This window comes from Saccopteryx leptura, chromosome 13, assembly GCF_036850995.1.
Source record: "Saccopteryx leptura isolate mSacLep1 chromosome 13, mSacLep1_pri_phased_curated, whole genome shotgun sequence".
Classification (NCBI taxonomy): domain Eukaryota; kingdom Metazoa; phylum Chordata; class Mammalia; order Chiroptera; family Emballonuridae; genus Saccopteryx; species Saccopteryx leptura.
The window spans coordinates 28,000,021-28,006,726 of record NC_089515.1 but is presented as its reverse complement, the minus strand read 5'-3'; the positions used below and the strand labels follow the sequence as shown (position 1 = coordinate 28,006,726).

The following is a 6,706-nucleotide window of genomic DNA, read 5'->3' as shown; positions in this document are numbered from 1 at the left end:
ACACAGATAGGCCAGGCTTATTTGCAGGTTAACAAACTGATTCATGGCCCAAGGCCCCAGGAAAATATTCTATCAAATTCCCCAAGAGGAGGGGGATTCGACGGTTATGAACATAGAATTCAGCTTTTGTTCACTTTCCCCAAACATGCTGAGAATAAATAATGGAGTTGATTTTTTCATGGGATAGTTAAAGGTTTCTTTTTTCTTGTTTTTGTTTTTATGTTACAGAGGTCTTTTATTTTATTGTTGTTTGTTTACACTTCTTTTTTTTTATTATTCATTTTAGAGAGGAGAGGGAGAGACAGAGAGGAGAGACAGAGAGAGAGAAGGGGGAGGAGCTGGAAGCATCAACTCCCATATGTGCCTTGACCAGGCAAGCCCAGGGTTTCGAACCAGCAACCTCAGCATTTCCAGGTCGACGCTTTATCCACTGCGCCACCACAGGTCAGGCTGTTTGTTTACACTTCTTATGCAATGAATTCATAGAGAATAGGCTCTGGCAGCTCAGGCTCCTGTCCCTTGGTTCTCACAAAGTGCTTCGCTGGGTGGAGCAGGCTGGCACTCCAGTTGAATCTGGGCACCCCTCTTTTTGGCATCCTTCTTTTTCTGGTCATTTTCTTTCATACTTTTCAGGAAGCTATCTCAGCCCTTAGACTGCTTAATATGTTCAATTAGTACATTAATTCTTCTGGCAAGAATCTTGCCCTTAACTTGATGTAGAAAATAAAAGAAAAGAAAAAAGAGAATCTTGCCCCTAACTTGATTATTTACAACAATGCCAATAGCATGCTGGGTAACACTGTAGACTCCTCCAGTTTTACCATGGAAATATTTGTGGGACATTCCTTTTTCAAGAGTGCTCATTCCTTTGATGTCAACAATATCACCTTGTAGATTTGCATGTATGTGGCCAAAGGAACAACTAAATGTTTTCTAAAAGGCTTTGAGACCATGTAATGTGTGTTTCTTCTCTTTCCCTTGGGTTGGTCATTGGGTGAATTGCTGAAAGATGGCAGTTCTGGCTGAAAAAAGGCAGATAGTTACATTTTAAACTGAGCTTACATGGTGAAAATCATGAATGCTTGAAAAACTATGCTTGAAAATCCTTAAGTCAGCCATAAAGTAGATAGATGTGCCTCTTCTCTCACACGCCTCTCTAAGATGTCCCCATAACTCAGCCTAGTCAGAATCTTTAAACACCAGGATCATGCTCACTGCAGCAAAATGCTTCCAGTAGGACAGGCACAGGGCACATGAGACCAAACAAGCGAAGAGCAGATTCACCTCTCTAGTCTCACTTCTTCTCCAGATGGAATCACCCCTGCTAGTTAAGTTTTTGCATTTTAAGTCTCAACTCTCTTCTCGGGAAGAGTTTATTTGGCTCTTTGCAAAGAGGCAAGCCTTTTTCAAAAAGTCTCTTTTTAAAAAAAAATATAATCTACAAACAATAAAACACATCTATCTTAAGTATATGGTTTGACGAGTCTAATAAGCGTATATACATCCATGGACTCATCACCACATGAAAGGGATAGAACATAACCATCACTGCAGAGAGCTCTGTGTGCCCCTTTTGCAGTAAATTTCTACCTCTAATGCTAGGTAACTATTGCTATGTTTCTCTTTTCTACAACTTTCTAGAATTTCTTAGAAATAAAATTTCCTTTTCCTAGAATTTCATATAAACAGAATCATATAATATGTACTTTCATTTCTGTGGAAATGACCCATTAAACAAAGGTTTAACTTTTTTTTTTTTTTACAAAGACAGAGAGAGAGAGAGAGTCAGAGAGAGGGATAGATAGGGACAGACAGACAGGACCGGAGAGAGATGAGAAACATCAATCATCAGTTTTTTATTGCAACACCTTAGTTGTTCATTGATTGCTTTCTCATATGTGCCTTGACTGTGGGCCTTCAGCAGACCGAGTAACCCCTTGCTCAAGCCAGCGACCTTGGGTCCAAGCTAGTGAGCTTCGCTCAAACCAGATGAGCCCGCGCTCAAGCTGGCGACCTCAGGGTCTCGAACCTGGATCCTCTGCATCCCAGTCCAACACTCTATCCATTGCGCCACCACCTGGTCAGAGATATAATACTTGCAGTAAGTGGCAAGGCCTTTGAATATAATATACAGGGAAAAAGGAACTTAGCATTGCAATAAAGAAGGGAAGTTGCTCTATAAATATGGGACAATTTGCTTAATCCCATAAAATAGGAGAATCAATTAATAATCACACTCAGAGGACCTCAATAAGGTCAACTTTAGTAGCAGGACGGTTCAGGATGGGTTACTGTGGAAGATGAAGGCAGATAAAAACTATTAAGAAGGATGTGGAGGTGGGAAGTAGAGAAAGCCTGGGAATGAGTGTCAAACCTTATTTTCAGTCATGGTTATATCACTGACAAACAATATGACCTTAGATAATGCCTGTTCTGATCCTGATTTCATTGTCTATATAATAACTGGACTGCAGACATGATTTCTGTGTCGTTGCAGTATTAGACATAAGTTTCGTGAGGGCAGGGGCTTTATATGTACTGTTGTGATCCTAGCACCTATCAAAATGCTAGCACTCAATAAATATTTGTTGAATGAATAAATAATCTAAGATCTCTTGTGACTCTGACATCTTATCACTTTTGTTAGAATCACTCGATATAATGTCAGTTCCTCAACTCTGGCCAGTTCCCCAATGAGTCTTGGCCCAAACTACACTTTTTGCCACACAACCTATGTACACATGGAGGCTAAAAGTTAGTCTTGCCCACCCATTAAAAGCCATTGAGACAAACACTTCCAATTACTAAGAAGCAGCAGCCTCCAGACTCCCAGAAGAGCCAAAGGTGCAGGACAAAGTGAGAAATGATCTGGCCCTAGAATTTGTGGCAGTACAATTAATGGCATACAGGTCTTTTAATGTGGTACACTCAGTGGACAAATAGGGCTGAAAGATCAGGTGTGTGACCTTCTAGAGTTACTAAGATGGTTGTAAGTATAGTTTTCCCTGGCTCAACAGCTTTCATTATGAAAGTTTGGCAGGTTCTACCACATGACAAAAGCCCTATCCCAAAGGTCGCAAACTCCAAGACCTTTAGGGGCTGGATAAGTAAAGAATGAAGTATGTTAAAAATATGCCAATATGGAATGTGAGAAGTATGGTGATCTCAGCAGGACATGTTGAAACTAAAAAAATAAATAAATTGTATTCAGATTTTAAAATGATTTGCTGGAAAAAAAATATTGCTTCCAGAATTAAGTCCCTGGGTTTGCAATTCAGGTGTTACTTCGTGATTGTATTCCTGATGGCAGGATCCTCGCCAGTGGCAGCTCTTTGAAAAGCCCAGGGCACACAGTTAGAGCTTAATGAATACTTTTTGAATTAACTGATGTGGTGATGGTCTGGGGTTTTATTGGGCTGGAAAATCTGATGGAGTGAGTCCAGTGATGGGATTTAGCCAGTTCGCACTGACTGGTTCAGCAGAACCAATACCTAATTTTTGTTGAGTTCGGCGAACCAGTTGTTAATATGGTGCTTGAAATCAGGGTTCTCTCTAAAGTGGGCGCCTGGGCAGCCACCAGTGTGGAAATCACAAACTTACATTCCTTACTCTTTTATAATGTTCATCTGCGCAACAGTGTATTCTAAGTGCCTGTAGTAATGTTCATTTCGTCCGCAGGTGAAACAATTGCAAATGAGGATGCCAATCAGGAAGCAATACGGAAATATCTTAAATAACAGTTTTATTATTTTTGTCAGGTATTATTTAATATTTTTCCATTAATATTTTAAAGCTCTTTCTTATAATATAATCTAGTTTTCTATACCTCTTTTATTGTTCTTATTTAAGTATTAAATGCATGAAATAATAAATTAATTTTGATGTATCCTTTTTTATACTTAAAACAGTCATTAGGGCAGAGAACCGGTTGTTTAATCATTTGAATCCCACCACTGAGTGAGTCTCTCTTATCATCTCTTCTCTCTACCTTGCTTCTCAGTAAAGTGCTAGTTTCAATGCCTGGCTGTTCATTCATTTCCACACTTTCAGCTTGGCAACCTTGAAGCAAACTTGACTGCAGTGGACCCAAAACACTCCAGTTCTCATTTGTCATTTCCATCTCTCTGCCTCCTTCTCTCTCTCTCTCCCTCCTCACCATGGCCTTAGATTCTCAGGATAGAAGCTGGGTCATTCTATTCCTCATTCCCCCATTTTCCTTCATGATTTTTGACCCTTGTATTTCAACTTTATCTTTCTTTTTTTATTTACTTTTATTGATTTGAGAGAGAGAGAGGAAGGGAGAGAAAGAGACTGAGAAACATCAGTCTGTTCCTCCTCCTATGTGCCCTGACCTGGGCGGGATCCAACCAGCAACATCTGCGTGTCAGGACAATGTGCTAACCAACTGGGCTCTCCAGCCAGGGCTTCAGCTTTCTCTTTATTTATTTATTTTCTTTTTAAGACTTTCTTTGTTGATTAGAAAGAGAGAATAGTTGCTTCTCATATGTGCCTTGACCGGGCAAGCTTGTTGTTTTGAACCAGCGACCCCTGTATTCAAGGTTGATGCTTTATCCACTGCACCACCACAGGTCAGGCAGCTTTCTATTTCCTTTTTTTTTTTTTAATTTTTAAAAAAATTTTATCTATTCATTTTTAGAGAGGAAGGAGAGAGAAAGAGAGAGAGAGAAGGGGGGAGAAGCAGGAAGCATCAACTCCCATATGTGCCTGGACCAGGCACATATGTCCAGGGTCTCAAACCAGCGACCTCAGTTTTGGAGGTCAATGCTTTATCCACTGCGCCACCACAGGTCAGGCAAGTTTCTATTTCTTAACCCTTCAAGTTCATGCATTTCTTTCTATTAAAAAGAACTAGCCAGTAAATCTATTCACACAAAGGTATTCATGACTTAATATGTTTCTTCTCTTAAGAATGTTTAGTTCCGAAAGGTTATGGCAATACTGAACGCAAAGGAATATACCCAGGTAACAACAACACAAAAAGCTGACCTTCTAGGTGACTCTCAGATCACAGGACCACTTTGACCTTACCAGTGGAATAAAGTAAAAAAAGAGCCAGGCAAACTTCCCATTATGGAGTAGGACGAACAAAGCTGACTTAGCGGAAAGTTTAGTAGCTATTTACTTAGGTTCGCATTCCAATTTTGTTTCTTACTAGAAGATCTTGGGCAAATTACTTAACATGTCTTTGACTCAGTTTTTTTTTCTTTCTTTCTTTCTTTGACTCAGTTTTACCGTCTCTAAGATGGAGATAATAATATGTAGTACCTACTTTATAGGTTACTGTAAGAGTTAAAAGAGTTAATATATCAAAAGTCCAGGAAGGGAGTTTGGCACATACTAAGGATACATTGGGAGTTAACTATTTTTGTCTGCATACTAGGCAGTTCTTACTTCATAGTGTTGGAGAATTAGAAGAGTACTTGTATTAGCGCACTTAGCACAGTACTTAGCACGTAGTAAATGCTCAGTAAATTCCTATAGGCTGAATTATGACCCTCAAAAATATCCAGATCCTAATCTCTGAAACCCGTAAATGTTTTTTTATGTGGGAAAGGAGACTTTGGGAGATTCCTCTGAATTATCCAAGTGGACCTTAAATGTAGTCACAAGTGGCCCATAAGAGGGAGGCAGAAACTCACTAACAGCAACAAAAAACAACCCATTCCAAAAATGAACAAAGGACTTGAAAAGACATGTATCTGAAGAAGATAAACAGCCAATAGCACATGAAAAGATGCTCAACAACATTGATCATTAGGCAATCACAAATCCCAACTATAAGATAGTACCTTAATCACACACCCATTAGAACAGTGACTATCAAAACAACAAAAAGTGCCTGACCTGTGGTGGCGCAGTGGATAAAGCATCGACCTGGAATGCTGAGGTTGCTGGTTCAAAATCCTGGGCTTGCCCGGTCAAGGCACATATGGGAGTTGAAGCTTCCTGCTCCTCCCCCCCCCCTCTCTCTCCCCCCTCTAAAATGAATAAATAAAAATAATTAAAAAAAAAAAACCAACAAAAAGTAACAAGTGTTGGCCCTGGCCGGTTGGCTCAGTGGTAGAGCGTCGGTCTGGCATGCAGAAGTCCCGGGTTTGATTCCCGGCCAGGGCACACAGAAGAGGCGCCCATCTGCTTCTCCACCCCTCCCTCTCTCCTTCCTCTCTGTCTCTCTCTTCCCCTCCCGCAGCCGAGGCTCCATTGGAGCAAAGATGGCCCGGATGCTGGGGATGGCTTCTTGGCCTCTGCCCCAGGCACTAGAGTGGCTCTGGTCGTGACAGAGCAACACCCCGGAGGGGCAGAGCATCGCCCCCTGGTGGGCATGCCGGGTGGATCCCGGTCGGGCGCATGAGGGAGTCTGTTTGACTGTCTCTCCCCATTTCCAGCTTCAGAGAAATACAAAAAAAAAGTAACAAGTGTTGGCAAGGGTATAAGGTAATTGGAACCCTTCTGCAATGTTGGTGGGAATGTAAAATGTGCAGCTGCTGTGGGAAACAGTGTAGCAGTTCCTCAATAAATGCAAAATAGAATTGCTATATGATACCACAACTCCACTTCTGTATGTATACCCAAAAGAATTAAAAGCAGGGTTTCAAAAAGATATTTGTTCATCCATGTTCACAGCAGCATTCTTCATAACAGCTAAAATGTGGGAGGAACCCAACTGTTCGTTGGCAGATGAATG

The 6,706-nt window shown here is 40.9% G+C and overlaps 1 pseudogene; it reads right to left on the bottom strand.

The window, feature by feature from the left end:
- Positions 1–467: 467 nt before the first annotated feature.
- LOC136384721 (large ribosomal subunit protein eL21-like) lies at positions 468–2,389 on the bottom strand (annotated as a pseudogene).
- Positions 2,390–6,706: the final 4,317 nt, after the last annotated feature.